We start from the raw sequence: 17743 nt of genomic DNA on the forward strand, positions 1-17743 counted from the left end.
AATCCAAAGTAAAGTTCCTAGGATGCCTATCAGATTCCTTCGAGGTCAAAACAGAGTCAGACAAGGTGATGGGCTCTCTCCGATGATTTTCAACTGCGTGCTCAAAAAGATCATTAGGACCTGGCGAACAAAACTATTAGAAGATGATTATAGTCCTCTGAGAATAGGAACAAAATCTAAGGGAATCGACTGTCTAGCGTTTGCTGATGACATCGCCATTCTGTCAAAAGGTATAGAAACTGCTAGGAGGCAAATCGACCTTCTAAAAGAAATCGTTGTACAAACTGGCTTGCAGATAATTTTGGAACAAAAAAAAGTAATGACTAACATCAAAAATTCCCCAGCACAACTCCAGACAAAAGTGTCTAGGTGAGATCATAATGAAAAGTGGACTGGACAAAGAAGCACTTAATGAATGAGTGCACGAACTTGAAATAGCCTATCAAACGTCGCTCTCAATCTCAAAATACAAAACTACATCATTATGAAACTGTTCAGAAGCCAGTAGTTATGTATGCAGCCGAAAATCTATCCCTAAATGCTAATAAAGGACTCCTCGAAGAACTGGAGAAAAAAGAGCGCAAAATCATCAGAAGTATCATGGGATCCAATTACAAGAAGGCACCCATTATAAAAAAATCCAACAAAGAAGTGGACAGTAAAATAGAGAAAATTACAGAAACAATCCGCAAGAGACTGACACGATATTACGGTCATCTCATACGAATGGATGGAATATGCCCTGGTTTATGAACACCAAAGGAGACCTCCAAATGCTGCATATAAAACCCGAAGACGCCTTCAATAGAGATCACTTCCGCAAAAAGATACTGACGAATGAGCTCAACCGAGGCAAGCAACCGAAAAGAAAACAAGGTACCACCTGGACAGAGGAACGCAAGCTGACCCACTCACAGAGAATGAGGGAATTCTGAGCTTAAAAAAACAAAAGCGAAGCAAACTGTCAGATGGAACAAGACTTAACGTGGTCCTAGATGGCCCCAACGACTAATAATAATAATAATAATAATAATAATAATAATAATAATAACAAACAAACAAAAATCGAACAATAATAAAGCTTGTTTTGTCATATATTTTTGAACGAGTCTTATGTACGGAGTTTTCAATAATATTCACAAGTAAACAGAAAAATAGAACCTGATTCGTAAATGTATATTTTGAAGGAATGCTTTATGAACAAAGCTACCAAAAATAATGAAAGTCATCTCCATACGGCCCATGAAGGCCCTGGAGGGGTGGAAGGTAAAGGCTTCCACTATCCGTAACCTCGGCACTTGGTGGGGTAGAGTGGTTAGCTCTACGCACGGCCGCCTTTTCCCCCAGGAATTAACCTGGTACTCATTTTTCGTGTAGGGTGAGTGGACCTCAGAGCCATGTGCACCTCCGGAAGTGGAAACGTCGTTTCTTAAATTTTACAACTTCCTGACGGGGAATCGAACCCGCGTTATTTCGGGTGAACCGAGCACCCCTTTACCGTCTCGGCCAGGCAGACGAAAAGGGAAGTGAGCCAACGGTACATAGTGTTCCCAAGCGGTCACCCATCCAAGTACTGACCAAGCCCAATTATGCTTATCTGCGGTGATCGGACGAGAACCGGTGTATTCAACATGGTATGGCCGGTCTAGAATTAAGCAGGCCAGGAAACAATTCATAACCATGAAGAAATTCTTTGAGAGGTCAGATCTCAGTCTCCAACTACGAATTCGTATGATCCGGTGCTATATACTTTCTGTTCTCCTATATGGATGTGAAAGCTGGACTCTGGATCCAATCACAGAAAAACGTATTGATGCCTTCGAAATGTTCCTGTATCGCCGTCTCTTGCGGATATCCTGGGTAATGTAAATCTCAAATGCCGCGGTCCTTCGTCGGATGAAAAAGCAAAAAGAATTACTGCTCACCATAAAACAGAGGAAAACGCAATATCTAGGACATATCATGAGAGGTGAGAGGTATGAGTTATTACAGCTTATTATCGAAGGGAAGATACAGGGGAAGAGATCTGTTGGGAGAAGAAGAAATTCATGGCTGAAAGACCTTCGAAGATGGCACTGCTGTACTTCAGAAATGGCATTCCATTCTGCGCTGTCAGAGCTAGTTACGTGGATCGCCAACCTCCGCTCGGAGACGGCGTCTTAAGAAGAAGAAGATGGCCGGTCTAGAGAACCAAGAATAACGGCCAAGAGGATTCGTCGTGCTAACCACACGACACCTCTTAATCTGCAGGCCTTTGGCCTGAGCAGCGGTTGCTTGGTAGGCCAAGGCCCTTCAAGTGTTGTTGTGCCATGGGGTTTGGTTTTATAAAAAATAATCACAAGTTAAAAATACTAGAAGTTGCTTTATAAATATTAACAAATGCCCTATTTCTGTATATATTTTGTATTTCATGATACAAAATCTGGGAAGCTCTACCATCGGATATACCGCCTAAGCAGTCTCCATTGGGAAATGTAGTTCTCTGAAATAATGCCCGCTTTCTAATCTCATTTCTTGATACAAAACCATCTACCACCTTCTCCACATTTAACGCCTCAGCAGCTTCCGAATACTACCAAACTCCACGTTTTTTGCTTCACGTCGCACCGACACAGATAGGTCTTATGGCGACGATGGGAGAGGGAAGGGGTAGGAGTGGGAAGGAAGCGGCCATGGCCTTAATTAAGGTACAGCACCAGCATTTTCCTGGTGTGAAAATGGGAAACACGCAAAACCATTACTCCACGTTTTAAGGGGACTTAACACCTACAGGAGAACTTGGGAGAGGGAGGGGAAAATGACACTCTGCCGCCCCCCCCCCCGCCAGGATCACTTTCGGGAGAGCAGAAAATGCCTCGCCCCCCCCCCCCAAGTCGGCGCTACTGTCCGAACCCATGTCCATGTAACAGTTTCTGCGTCTACGTGTGAAGAATTTGTCCTGAAAGTTTGGCCGTACCATATTTTTACAGGTGTACAAAATTTTTAGCTATATTTGCTTTCATATTTGGATGAGGATTAGATTTGAATGTCCGAGCTATTATTATTATTATTATTATTATTATTATTATTATTATTATTACTATTATTATTATTATTATTATTATTATTGCAAAGGGAGAAGTGCGCAAATCCCATAGAAGGAACTGGGAAGAATATGTATCCCATTTAGAAAATGACATAACCAGACCTCAACCACAGACTTTCCAAATTTTGAGCGTTTTAAATAGGGAAACTAATGACACGCTCAGAATCAACACACAATCTCCTGCAACACTTGGTCAAATTACTTTCAGAATTTATGGTCACAGAATGTCTCACCTATTCAGACACTTCACTCAGACAATCCACAAATCGAACGCATTACAATGTGACGTACCCACTTTGCCCACAGATGTATGACAAATTTATAACTTGGCGGGTCACTTTAATATTAAAATAAATAAATGATATGTCATTGTTTCTCCAGAAACAGTATCCCAAGGGCGCCAGTCTTCAAGCTTATGGCTTGAAAACAAAAGTAGATAATTAATAATAATAATAATAATAATAATAATAATAATAATAATAATAATAAATATAAATACGTAATGAGACTCAAAAAACTCCCAGGGGTGGGGTGAACGGAACACAAATCATTAAGTACACTAACTTGGAATTTAAGGATCATTAATAATCATTTCATAAAATACAAATTAAAACAGCTATTTATTAAGATGAAAAACGTGACGTAACGGCGTATTAACGAAATCTGAACTTACGGAAGCAAAAGAAAGAGTGAATGAAATTAACTTTAAGAAAATGAACTGTTGCGCGAAGACTTGCAATAACTTATGCCATAAGCTCACCAAATGTAGACTCTGTTTTCTTGAAGCTGAAGATGGGTGGATCTCTCGTACAGGCTGCCTCATCTGTTGTTGGATTCCAGTCCTACATCCACATTTCCTGTCTTTAACACTTCCTATTGTACTCCTTACATAAAGTCGTAATGAGTCCTAATTTTAAGTGCAAAACCACCATGGGTTATGTTCATGGAGAGAATACCTTCGTATTCTTCCGTATTACGGAACAGTAGCGTAACTAAATTCATAATAAAAGCTCTCCTCCCCTATACCAGTCAGAACCGGTCTCCCGTTGACTACCTCTCGTCATTGAGATAACAAGTCCCAATGAGAGTAACTTTTGAGTAGAATATACTCAGATGCGAAGTGAACTAAGTTAAAATCTTCTCCGATGCGTAGACGTAGAATCGTAGTAAGAGTATCTTCCAAGCGTGAGAATCAGAATCAGAATGTCCGAATCTCAATGTGAATCTGAATATGAGTCTGAATGAGAATATCCTCTCCAGCCCTTGTCGGTGGTATATATCGGTTCAAAAGTCTCCTTCCATCAGCCATATCACATGGTCCAGTAAGATTCGAGGTCTCATCCCTTCTCCGATGTATAGCTGTGCATCCATCACGTTGCTTCGTTACGTTCATTCACATAGGCTGAACTTTCCCGCTGAAATAAAGCGTCCCCAAGCATCGTTTGAAAAGTGGGTGTTAATAATGTATCAACTGTCTCTTCATGATGTGGAGAGGGTAAGGTCTCTCGTAACCTTGATGACGTACTTTTCCTGGAACTGGGCTGAAATTAGCCTACTGACTCTGGTCACCTCACAACGGCTATTGGAAAGTTTACTGCAAGTTATAAATATGCGTGATGTTGAAATACTTTACCCAATAATTTGTTCGTTCAGAGTACGTTATAGCCGCGATACAAAGAAATGAAATGATGATTGAAATGGATGATAAAAACCCTATATATATATATATATACATATTAATTTTAAAATGACCTATCAGTGATTAAATATATACATCTTATCAATTAAATATATATAGTTCAATAATTAAAAATATATAGTGATGTCCCAAACATCACATTCGCCCCTCTGAGCCTGAAACAAGTAGTACTTCGTTGAGGGCTCACACCCACACTTTGCCACTTACGTTTCACTTGTTTCCAAAACAACTGTACATTCATTCATTACTGTATACAACATAACAATATTTTACAAAATTACAACTTGATGATTCCACCTACAACTTAATAACAAATAATATATATAACACTTCAAAATTTCCATTAAAACACAATATTACAACTTAGCGAGTTTCTGATGTCTCACTTTGTCAAATGTTCGTCATCTCTTGCTGATTTCATGAATCCAGTGTATGCAACACTTGACAATTCAATTTATATCTGTACAAAATTTACACAAACAAAATGCATCGTATTACTCTTTCAAGTGTTTATTCGTTCTTGCTGTATGACTTTCACTTTACACACGCTAACACATTCACGTGGTTTTAGCCTAGGGTAAAATGATTGCAAGTCTTTATGATGACTTCTTATAGTCTACGGGGAATTTACAAATTTTAAACTGCAATATTAATGATCCTCATTATATAAAATCAAATACTAGATTACCCATACATGGCGTTACGTAAAGAGAACAGACGTAACCTTGGTAATGAACTCGTGTCAATCGTATACACACACATCGTGTAGTAAGCAAAACAAAACTTGGGAAACTCCACCTACCAGAGAGCAGTCACTCCACGCTGCGACAGGTGTATATTATATAAGAGATAAGCGTGGCCTGGCTCACTGACCTATATTCCAGCACTATGGAAAATCCATCGGACTCGTAATATATTTACGTAAACTTCTAATGTTGTACGTACCCATTAAAATGCAATCACCGTCAGATAATTTATAAGCACACGGTCCTAGTTTCTTATGTATACGATAAGGTCCTTGATATAAAAGGAAAAACTTTTTTGTGACTTTATCTTCACTGTTAGATAACATGGGAACTCTCAAAACAACAAGGTCCCCTACCTCAAATTCATCCAGTACCTTCCGTTTTTGCTGCTTCTTTCGAAGGTTGCCAGCTTTTACTAGGTTTTCTCTGGCCAATCTAACATAAAATTCAGCATTACGCTGCGGCACCTCAGTAATACCCAATACTCTCACCAATTCATTTTGTGGCTTAGTACCGAAATGAACTTGCAAAGGTGTCAATCTAGTACTTTCGTGCTGAACGGCATTGATCCATGTCTCAATAAGGGATAATTTCGCTACCCAAGCGGAATGCCTCTCGTGAACTAGTGACCTAAACATGCACGCTAGTTCCTTCATCACCCGTTCACACATGTTCCCCTGAGGGTTTCTGATGGATGAATGGATCTGAGTAATACCTAATTCACTAATTACGGCTTTCCACTTCTTCGATGTAAACTGTGGTCCACTGTCTGACAATATTCTCTGAGGAGTACCTAATTCAGGGACATACTTCTCTTGGATTATACGACTACAGGATTTTCCTGTTGCTTTCCTCATAGGGTATAATCTGACCAATTTAGAAAAAGCGTCTATCAAAACGAAAATATATTGAAAGCCGTATTGTCCTTTTACAATAGGACCGAAAAGGTCGATACACACCAAGTCACCAGATTTTTCTGCAATTACTGCCTGACGAGGTCCCTCTAAATAACGGTTCGGTATCTTACTTCTCTGACATAGATCACAAGTGGCAAGAACTTTTCTGATTTCTCTTCCCATCTTGTCCCAGATAAAATTCTGTTGGATTTCATACAGAACCTTATTAGCACCATAATGCCCTAATTCCCTGTGGATGAACCAAATTAACTCCACACGTAGCGATTTGGGTACACATATAGCCCATTTATGTTCGCTACATTTTCTAGCTAGAAATCCGTCTAACAATTTAAAAACGTGTCTACCGCGAGTCACAGTAACCTGCTCACCTCCCTGAAGTACAGACAAAGGTTCCCTACATTCTTCGTCCACAGACTGTTCCACCAACAGTTTGCGTAATCTGTTTAGAGCAGGCTTATTGTCCTTACTAAGGCATGCACAAATTAAAATGCCTTCCTGTGTTTTCAGGAAACTTCCTTCATCACACAATTTCTGATCTCTGGACAACAGATCAGCAAGGACATTGTCTTTTCCTTTTATATGCACAACAGAAAAATCGTACTCCTGTAAGGCCAGTATCCACCTACTAACCCTATTGGATGATAGCTTACATGTAGGTATAAATGAAAGAGCATGGTGATCAGTCCTAATCTCAAATTTAACACCTAAAACATACATCCTAAATTTACTTAAGGAATACACAATAGCTAAGAATTCAAGCTCGGTAATGGAATACCGTTTCTCCGGTCCACTTACCTCTAGACGCTAATGACACTATTCCTAGGTCTCCGTTGTCATCCTCTTGACATAATACACCAGCCAGACCATAGTGAGATGCGTCAGTGAGTAACACATACTTCTTATTTGCCACGGGGTACTTAAGAACAACTGCTTGCCTGAAACCTTCCTTTAAATCACTAAAAGCTTTGTGGTGACCTGTCCATTTCCACTTACTGCCGGCTTTTAACAAGTCTCTAAACGGCTCAAGTAAGTTTGCAAATCTTAGTACAAAGCGTCTAAAAAAATTGCATACTCCAATATACGACCTTAATTCCTTGGTATTTCTAGGTGTACTGGTATTCAATATCTTCTCAATCCTTGTACTCTCAGGCGTAACCCCTATCGCAGATACACGGTGTCCCAAAAATGTAACCTCCTGTCTACCAAAAACACACTTATCTAACTTCAAAGTAAAACCAGCACGCTCTAACTTAGTAAACACCTTCTCTGAGTGATACAAATGCTCTTCAAAGGTCCTAGACGCAATCACCAGGTCATCAATATAAACCGTGGCGAAATCACCTGTATCATCACCTAATGCAATATTTAATGCTCTAATTAAGGCTGCAGAACTAGTCTTCGTACCGTAGGGAACGCGCTGAAACTGATACAAGCTGTACTTATGACTAAATGCTGTCAGAGACCTGTCCTCTACTCTCAAAGGAATCTGCCAAAAACTACTTCTTAAATCAACAGATGAAAACCATTTTTTACCCTTAAAGCCCTGAATTAACTCTTCAATAGTCTCTGATTTTAACTGGTCAGTACAAATACGTCTATTCATATCTCTCCCATCAATGCAAAGTCTAACGCTCCCATCACTCTTAGGCACAACGATTAAAGAATTTACATACTGGCTATTAGACAATTCAATTATCCCATCAGCTAACATAGCTTGTATCTGATCGTCAACTGCCTTGGCATATTTGTGTGGGATAGCATACCGTGGCCCGCTGAAAGGACTGTCATCCAGCACTGAAAAAGAATGTTCATAAACATGTGTTTTACCGGGTTTCTTAGAAAAAATCTCAGCGTGTTCACATAACGCTGCCAACAATTCGTCCCTCTGGACTTCCTCTAATTTACTGTTACTCGCAGCTTCAAATAAGGCATCCTTCTGATCCTCTTTCAACCACAACTGGCATAAATTAAACCCCTCACTGGGTTTCTCCTCATATCTAGAAACCTCAATAACACTCCACATAGCACAAACATTCGTTTTCCTCTGAATTTCATCTCTCAGTTCGAGTTTGACATACTTATTATCCCACTTCAGATTTACCGTTGCATCATCGTAATCTAGCTGAGCCGATTTTAAAGTCAGCCAGTCACATCCCAAGATGAGATCAAATACAAGGTGAGGAATAACCAAACATACCTGTACTGAAATAAAACCCTCTATACAAATCGGCACCGCAACCTGCTTGCATATTTGTTTCGACTTTTTACCAACAGCTGTAATAATGAATGTAGACTTAACAGGCATCTCTTCCATCATAATACCCTGTTTAACTAAAGAGTCATACCATTCTGAACTAATACATGATTTCTGACTTCCAGTATCAATTAACGCGTTAACATACGCCCCCCAAACTTCTAATTGAACCACAGGATTAATCACTTCATCACCCGAATCTAAATAATTATTATCTGGTTCACACATAAGGTCTTCCTTAACATCTAGGTCATATGGCAATAGTTTCATAACACAATTCCTAACTACTTCCTGGTAAGGCTGGAATTCTGACCCATCATTACAGCCTGCATTTAGTTTAAAGGTTGCGATCGTGTACCTACACTTGGCTCGTTAGTAACTTGTCCTCTGACTTGTTGGGCATTTCCCGATCTATTTTCAGGTGCGCCACCCCTACCGTTATGCCTTGCCTGAAACTGATTACGATTCTCGTAGTTTGGCTGTCTCCTATTGTCCCTTGGTTCACTATGAGGAACAAAATTATGTGCGTTTCCTGTTCTATGCCCAATGTTTCCTAGTGCATCAAAACTCCCTAATAATTGCTCCATCTCCTGAATAGTTTTAACACTTTGCATACACGCTGCTTCGCGTACCCTGTCTGGAAAATGTCGTAACAGTAATCTGACTACATCTGAATCAGCCGTGATTCCGTCTAAATTCTGGCAAATCATAACATGTGACAAAAAATACTCAGTCATAGAGACACATTCATTATGTTTGAATTTCCCAAATACTACCCTTTCTCTTCCACGGCTTTGAACGTTTTCGTTCCAGTATTTGTCTGTGAACTTCGTCTTAAATTCCTCCAGACTTTTCATGTTACTTTTATAGACTGAAAACTAGGAACGCGTCTCTCCCACAAAAGCATGATCAATAATGTCGATCGCCTCTTCCCAGTCCATAAACCCTTCCTCAATCCGTTTCCCAAACCGTTTTTCTACTATTTTAAGAAATTCTAATGGGTTAGTTTGTTTCCCATTGAACTTCGGTAATTCGATTTCCTTACTGTAAATCCCTCCATGACTTTGCCTCTCAGTGTTACCTTGCCTTTCTCTTGCTTCTCGTCGTATGCGTGCTTCTGCCATCGCTATGCGGTTATCTACATCTTTATCTCTTTTTTCAATTTCATTCACTACAGTGTTCTGTTTTTCTTTCAATGTCTTAATTTCCGCTGTATTGCCTTCTACTATTGCAAACTTTTCTCTTTGTTCCCTAGTGTTGTCTTCTATTATACACTTAACGGTATCGATATTGTTTTGTACCTGTTGCTTAAATTCTCTTATTTCTTCCTTTTGGGTCTCAACTTTATTATTAATACTTGTCACCTGTGTCTCTAACTCCTTTCTGGTGTTGTTGCTTTCTTTTTCCATTAATCCCAACAACTCACTCCTCTGCTCTACAAATTTCTTTTCTACCTCTTGTTTGTTTTGCTCAGTTGTCTCTTTCTGTTCCTCTATCTGCTTGTTAAATCTTTCATTTTGTTTAAATAATTATTGTAACTGTTTGCTATGTTCGTCCATCCTTTTATTAGCTTCGACCTTGTGTTCATTCAGTGCCTTACTTAATTCTCTTTTAGTTTGTTCTACTTCATTTTTAATTTCTGATTTAGTTTGTTCCACATCTATTTTAATTTGTTCCAATTCCTTTTTTATTTCGGATTTATTTTGTTCCATTTCATGTTTTATTTCAGATTTATTTTGTTCCATTTCATATTTTATTTCAGATTTACTGTCCTCTATCTTACTTAACATTAACTGCATCATTTCAAGTAACTGATTATTATTACCCTCACTGTTAGGACTAACCTCCGCCTCGCCCCCCATCGTACTATCGTCTGAATCTAACGTAACTTCGTCATTCCTGCTCTTATTCCCTTCGCTATCTTCGCTCCTAATATCAGTTTCCTCCTCTACACATTTATCTAACTCTTCCTTAGAATTACCTAAAGTACTGCCCTTCAGCACGTGTCCACTACGCAGCGTCATGTCTTTCTCCTCTTGCTCAGCCATGTTACCCCCAAAATCAAACACACTAGAAAAATATACTGTGGATATACAACAGTTACCCCCAAACTACTGATTTTATCCTTCTATACCAGTACTTAATGATTTACAAGCCCCTCAGTTGTGGCGACAATATGTGACGTACCCACTTTGCCCACAGATGTATGACAAATTTATAACGTGGCGGGTCACTTTAATATTAAAATAAATAAATGATATGTCATTGTTTCTCCAGAAACAGTATCCCAAGGGCGCCAGTCTTCAAGCTTATGGCTTGAAAACAAAAGTAGATAATTAATAATAATAATAATAATAATAATAAATAAAAATACGTAATGAGACTCAAAAAACTCCCAGGGATGGGGTGAACGGAACACAAATCATTAAGTACACTAACTTGGAATTTAAGGATCATTAATAATCATTTCATAAAATACAAGTTAAAACAGCTATTTATTAAGATGAAAAACGTGACGTAACGGCGTATTAACGAAATCTGAACTTACGGAAGCAAAAGAAAAAGTGAATGAAATTAACTTTAAGAAAATGAACTGTTGCGCGAAGACTTGCAATAACTTATGCCATAAGCTCACCAAATGTAGACTCTGTTTTCTTGAAGCTGAAGATGGGTGGATCTCTCGTACAGGCTGCCTCATCTGTTGTTGGATTCCAGTCCTACATCCACATTTCCTGTCTTTAACACTTCCTATTGTACTCCTTACATAAAGTCGTAATGAGTCCTAATTTTAAGTGCAAAACCACCATGGGTTATGTTCATGGAGAGAATACCTTCGTATTCTTCCGTATTACGGAACAGTAGCGTAGCTAAATTCATAATGAAAGCTCTCCTCCCCTATACCAGTCAGAACCGGTCTCCCGTTGACTACCTCTCGTCATTGAGATAACAAGTCCCAATGAGAGTAACTTTTGAGTAGAATATACTCAGATGCGAAGTGAACTAAGTTAAAATCTTCTCCGATGCGTAGACGTAGAATCGTAGTAAGAGTATCTTCCAAGCGTGAGAATCAGAATCAGAATGTCCGAATCTCAGTGTGAATCTGAATATGAGTCTGAATGAGAATATCCTCTCCAGCCCTTGTCGGTGGTATATATCGGTTCAAAAGTCTCCTTCCATCAGCCATATCACATGGTCCAGTAAGATTCGAGGTCTCATCCCTTCTCCGATGTATAGCTGTGCATCCATCACGTTGCTTCGTTACGTTCATTCACATAGGCTGAACTTTCCCGCTGAAATAAAGCGTCCCCAAGCATCGTTTGAAAAGTGGGTGTTAATAATGTATCAACTGTCTCTTCATGATGTGGAGAGGGTAAGGTCTCTCGTAACCTTGATGACGTACTTTTCCTGGAACTGGGCTGAAATTAGCCTACTGACTCTGGTCACCTCACAACGGCTATTGGAAAGTTTACTGCAAGTTATAAATATGCGTGATGTTGAAATACTTTACCCAATAATTTGTTCGTTCAGAGTACGTTATAGCCGCGATACAAAGAAATGAAATGATGATTGAAATGGATGATAAAAACCCTATATATATATATATATATATACATATTAATTTTAAAATGACCTATCAGTTTTTAAATATATACATCTTATCAATTAAATATATATAATTCAATAATTAAAAATATATAGTGATGTCCCAAACATCACAACAATGGCAGAACAAGTTACAGTCCTGAAAACACTAAAGTGTAATAAAACACCTGGGAAAGATGACTTAAATTTGGGGTTATTCAAATATTCATGCGAATATTTCCAAGAAAGATTCACCCAGTTCCTAAATAGAATTTGGAAAGGAGAAGCCCCACCTGAAAACTGGAATAAAGCAATAAGTTATACCCATTTTCAAGAAAGGCGACAAAAATGATTGTGAAAGCTACAGAGGCACATGTTTATTAAATTCTGGTTATAAAATATATGCCAATATTATTAAAAATAAACTATACAAACACTATGAGAACATTCTGGGAGAGGAAAAATTCGGCTTCAGAAAGGGAAGATCTTGCTGGGATGGCTAATTCACAATGAAAATCCTTCTAGAAAAACACAGGGAATTTAATGCAGAAACACATATTGCCTTCGTAGACTTCAAAAAAGCTTTTGACAAAGTAAACCGCAGTACCTTACTTAATATTTTAATATCTGATCCAGTGGTGGCGCGTGACTTTCGTCACTGGGGTTTAACAGAAGGAAAAATCCCCCCCACCTCAATATCTCCCCTCTTCTCTGTCACCTGAGCCATGACTAATTTCAGAGAATGGGCATAACGGTGCACATAATGTGCATGCCTAAAATCTTCCCTGATGAGAACTTGCACCCCGAATGGTGACCACTCATTACATTTGCTCCATCGTAACCTTGTGAAATCAACTTATCTCTATTATCCACAACTTCGCTCAAAGAAAATTTTAAACACTCTGCTATTGTCTTAGCATCGTGACTAGAGGGTAGAGGAAACCCCAGAATCTTTCAACTGGCTTACCGTTGGGAAGAATGATAACAAATTGTGCTGTAGTTGATATATCGGTGGTCTCATCTGCGATTACCGAAATGAAGTGCGCTGTGGTGATTTTTTTTTCTAGCGACAGATTTCATACATGCACGAAAGCAAATCATTCTGAATGTCTTTTCAGGTGCCTTTGAAAACAGTAGCTTTGGACAGATGGTCTCTTAATGCAACGTCAATTTCAGAACTAAAATTGGCGAGGCCTCGATATGCCAGGATTCGATGATTCACTTGTTTCGTCATGCCCACGCAATGCCATCTCAAACGCGCCACAGAACTTTACACAGCACATAACGAATTTTCCGTACTTGGTCGTTGTCTCTTTCCACAGACTGCCTGTAAGCACAGTCAAATTACTGACGGTTATCGTGTCTTCCCAGGAGATCGAATTGTAACTGGGCAAGCATATGAGATTTAGAACTTCTGTATTTCTTTATTATTTTTTTGGACAAATATCCTATATCTACCACTCCGACTTTGGTCCAAGTCCCTTCCCTTTCATCACCCATGAATAAAAAAAAAAAAAAAAAAAAAAAGGAAAACAAAACAACATATTAGTAATTTCGCAATCACAGATCCACTCAATTCTTTTATACGGTATAAATCCATTCTGAATTTACGCACGATTCATTACTTTTACTTTTAGGATGCCTCGTTATATCAAGATTAGGCACTGGGCGTCCGGCATCCTTAATCTTAATCTTAAGTTTACGCTCAAGAGAGAGAGAGAAGAAAAGTTTGTCTTCTTAAGTATCGTATCACTGTTCAAACTCATTATGTAGTTCCTTACCTTTCCCTGGACCAAAATTATGGACGCAACTACAGTGCACAAAAATACACACACGAAGAAAATATTTTAACTTCTTTATGTCCTAAAAATTAAGTTTCTGAACGGCACAACAGTGCAGAGAAACACTCAGGCGCTTGCACCGAGTACAATAATATTACGAATTATGATAACTATTGCAAACTGTTGTAAACACTAGCATCACACTTGAAAAACAGAGTAAACTTTAGGGATGTATGTTCGCAATGTTGGTAACTTAATTTTAAGAACTCCTGTGGCTAGGCAATTGGCGTTTTCTTTGGTATTACATTCCCGCTACTCTTTGCCTCGGTGTTTTTTAAGTTAATTTTCTCTCAAAAAGTAATTATTCAAAAGAAGGCAAATGAACAGATGTTTAGTAAATATTGATGTATTTGGGAAAAGACATCAATTGGAATTTGGCAATTTAATGTGACTGCTGCAGAATGATGCTCTTCAACACTAGTGCTAATTATGTGCACTATTTTCTGCTACGTAGTTGAATTCCTTTAAGGGCAACAGATGGCAGGCACATACTTACCCCAACACAAGGTCAGTCTAGACCAGGGCCTCTCAGGGTGCATGCGCGTGGTGCATGCACTGTGCACGGTGCAAAAGACGACTTGGCTTGGTTGACCAGAGTGCAGACCCCCCCACTCCTCGATTTGGAGCAATAGCGCTTACTGTCTCTTTCCTCACGCCTATCTCGCTCGCTCCCCCTGTCTCCCTCTTTCACACTTGCGCCGTAGCGCTCCAAATCCGGGCTGACTTGAGCCTAGTATAGGCGAGTTGAGCCGAGCTTAGCCGAGTAGCCCAGAGACGAAGCGTTGATCCGAGCCATGCCGAGCGGCAGCGATGCACAGTGCACGGAGCTCTTGCGCCTCTATCTGCACGCGTGAGATTTTGGGCGTTTGAGAGGCCCTGGTCTAGACCATTGAACTGTAGGTAATACCTATAGTTCAGTGGTCTAGACAGACCTTGCTCCAACACCCCCCGGCAACACGACTAGAGAGAGTGACATATTGCGCATGCGTAAACCACGGATATATGTTTCTGCGATATTCTGGTCTTGTCTACGTGCCGGCCGATGTCCCCCCGCACCTTGCCACTCCCTTCGCCCACGTACGGACGGAGAGATTTCCTTCCAAGTGGGTTCATTCCAGACAAGTATCCAGCCACGGAAGGTGCGCAGTTTACATGAATTGAAAGCTAGTACGAGTATATTACGGATAGATGGGCTAAGCAAGAGCTTCGAGATTGACAAGGGAGTTATGAATATTAAGTTGAATAAAATTTGGAAATAAACTGGAGGTTCATTGCTCCATTGCGCTATACCAGAAACCGCCACTGATCTGATCACACCCCACAACAGATGGTGCAGAACATAAGTCACCTTTACAAACATAACCTGATTTCCGTAAAGGTCAACGATAAATTATCAAAGTGGAAAATAATGAATACAGGAGTAAGACAGGGTTGCGGTCGTTCCCCTTTCATGTTCATAATCTATATGAATGCTCTCATACGAGAATTTAGAGAAACAATACATAATTCTATCCGCATTAACAGAAATCCACAGCTGGATATAATATTATTTGCAGATGACTTAGTGCTGGTCGCCACCTCAGATGATGATTACAGGGTTCAGTGTATAACCTAAACCTAGTCTCAGAAAAAAAAAATATTTTTGAACGGCCTTGGAAAAATACTCAATGAAAATATCCCCTGAGAAAACTAAGATAATGGCCTTCTCTGGCAAGAAACCAGTAAAGAAGCAAGATCTCCTTAAATAACAACATTTTGGAAAGAATAAATGATTTTAAAAACCTCGACTACAAAGTGTCTTTCTTTGAAGAAGTGGACATACCAGAGAAAATCTCCAAATTCAACAGATGTTTGGGAAACATCAATAAAGTTTTTTAGACCATCATTAGTTCAAAACCACACCCGTACAAAACCCTGGTAAGACGTGTTCTTTGCCATGGAAATGAAGCGTGGACTCTGAGGAAATGCGATGAGAGAAGAATAACTACAGCTGAAATGAAATAGATGCGGCGAACAGCAGGAGTCACCAAGTTGGAGCACAAAAGAAATACAGATGTGCTGAATGATCTTAAAAGCAGACCTGTATTGGAATACATCTATGAATACCAGAGAAATTGGGTTAGAACGCTTAAACAGGATGGGAAGAGATCTCTGGGACGCCCGAGGAAGACATGGCGTGAAAATACAAATCTTTTGTATAGACCGTAACAGTTCTTCTATAGGACTAATGCATGAAAGGATTATTATTATTATTATTATTATTATTATTATTATTATTATTATTATTATTATTATTATTATTATTATTATTATTATTATTATTATTACAGGTATACTCAATTTTGAACCATAATTATTATTATTATTATTATTATTATTATTATTATTATTATTATTATTATTATTATTATTATTATTATTATTATTATTTGCTTATGGACCCTGTTAGATCACGCAGTGCTTTTATGATTCGCCATTCTGGTCTTCGATACGGCTTCCACTTTTTTCCCCTTGGGCTGTCTTCCTTTCTTCAGTCCACTTGGTTTCTAGTCTCCTTGGAACTTCATTCTCTTACTACCCAACTGTTTTATTATTATTATTATTATTATTATTATTATTATTATTATTATTATTATTATTATTATTATTATTATTATTATTATTATTATTATTATTATTATTATTATTATAAGAAAAATAATGGAATTGTGTAATACAACCTTGCTTGCCGAGTACAAATCTCTTCAGTTTTCTTCGTCTAATACGAAACTTGATCCGCAACCCTAAGAACGGTAATTTCGTAGGTAATAGGCCTACGTCTTTCTTTCGCCGCTGTGTGCATTAAGACGCAATAAAGAAATCATCAAACTTATTCGCCCTTGAATCTTCTTTTACGCATCCCTTGCTGTTTAAAGTAACTGGCAGAAGAACGTTATAGTTCAGGATGGTCATACGTAGCTTATACTGGATTACACTGATCGTATTTAGCAATAGGTTTGATGAGACCAGTTACGGTTATAAGCAAAATACGTCTAAGATATCTGATGCACATCGCACAAGCACGATGAAATTTGATATTACGATCACCAAAAGATTCACGATGAACCTTCCGTTGCCTTGTCTTAAATGCGTATGATACATTTGGAAACAACAAGCTTGTTACTGAAGATCAGTTTCTCTACTGGGAAGAAAGCAGTGGTTCTCTAAACCAAATAGAATTAACATTGTTATTCTTACGTCCTTATGTTCGTAGAGCCTGTAGAGTATATATACTGACTGAGCGAATGTCATGGGATAGCAGAGCACTGATGCGCAGGTGTGTTGTCTGCGCACCACACGGCCCCTGTGCCAGTGGCAGTTGTATACGAGACCTTGTGAGCAGTGGATGTGCATGTGACAGGTGTAACATGGAACGTCGTCGTGAGCTGACACCGTTCGAATGGAGTGACGGATGGGAAGTTCGATTTCGGTAGCAGTGCGGGAATTCGGCTTCATATGAACAACCGTGTCCAGGGTGTGTCGTGAATGGTTGAATGCGGGTGTCACAGTCCACAACAGACGAAAGACCGGCCTCCAGCCACCCTCGATGACCGTGACCGGCGACATTTGAGACGGATTG

General features: G+C 39.1%; 1 pseudogene; it reads right to left on the reverse strand.

The window, feature by feature from the left end:
• Positions 1-1529: 1529 nt before the first annotated feature.
• Positions 1530-1648, reverse strand: LOC136859367 (5S ribosomal RNA; annotated as a pseudogene).
• Positions 1649-17743: the final 16095 nt, after the last annotated feature.

The sequence above is a fragment of the Anabrus simplex genome, chromosome 1 (genome assembly GCF_040414725.1).
Source record: "Anabrus simplex isolate iqAnaSimp1 chromosome 1, ASM4041472v1, whole genome shotgun sequence".
Classification (NCBI taxonomy): Eukaryota; Metazoa; Arthropoda; class Insecta; order Orthoptera; family Tettigoniidae; genus Anabrus; species Anabrus simplex.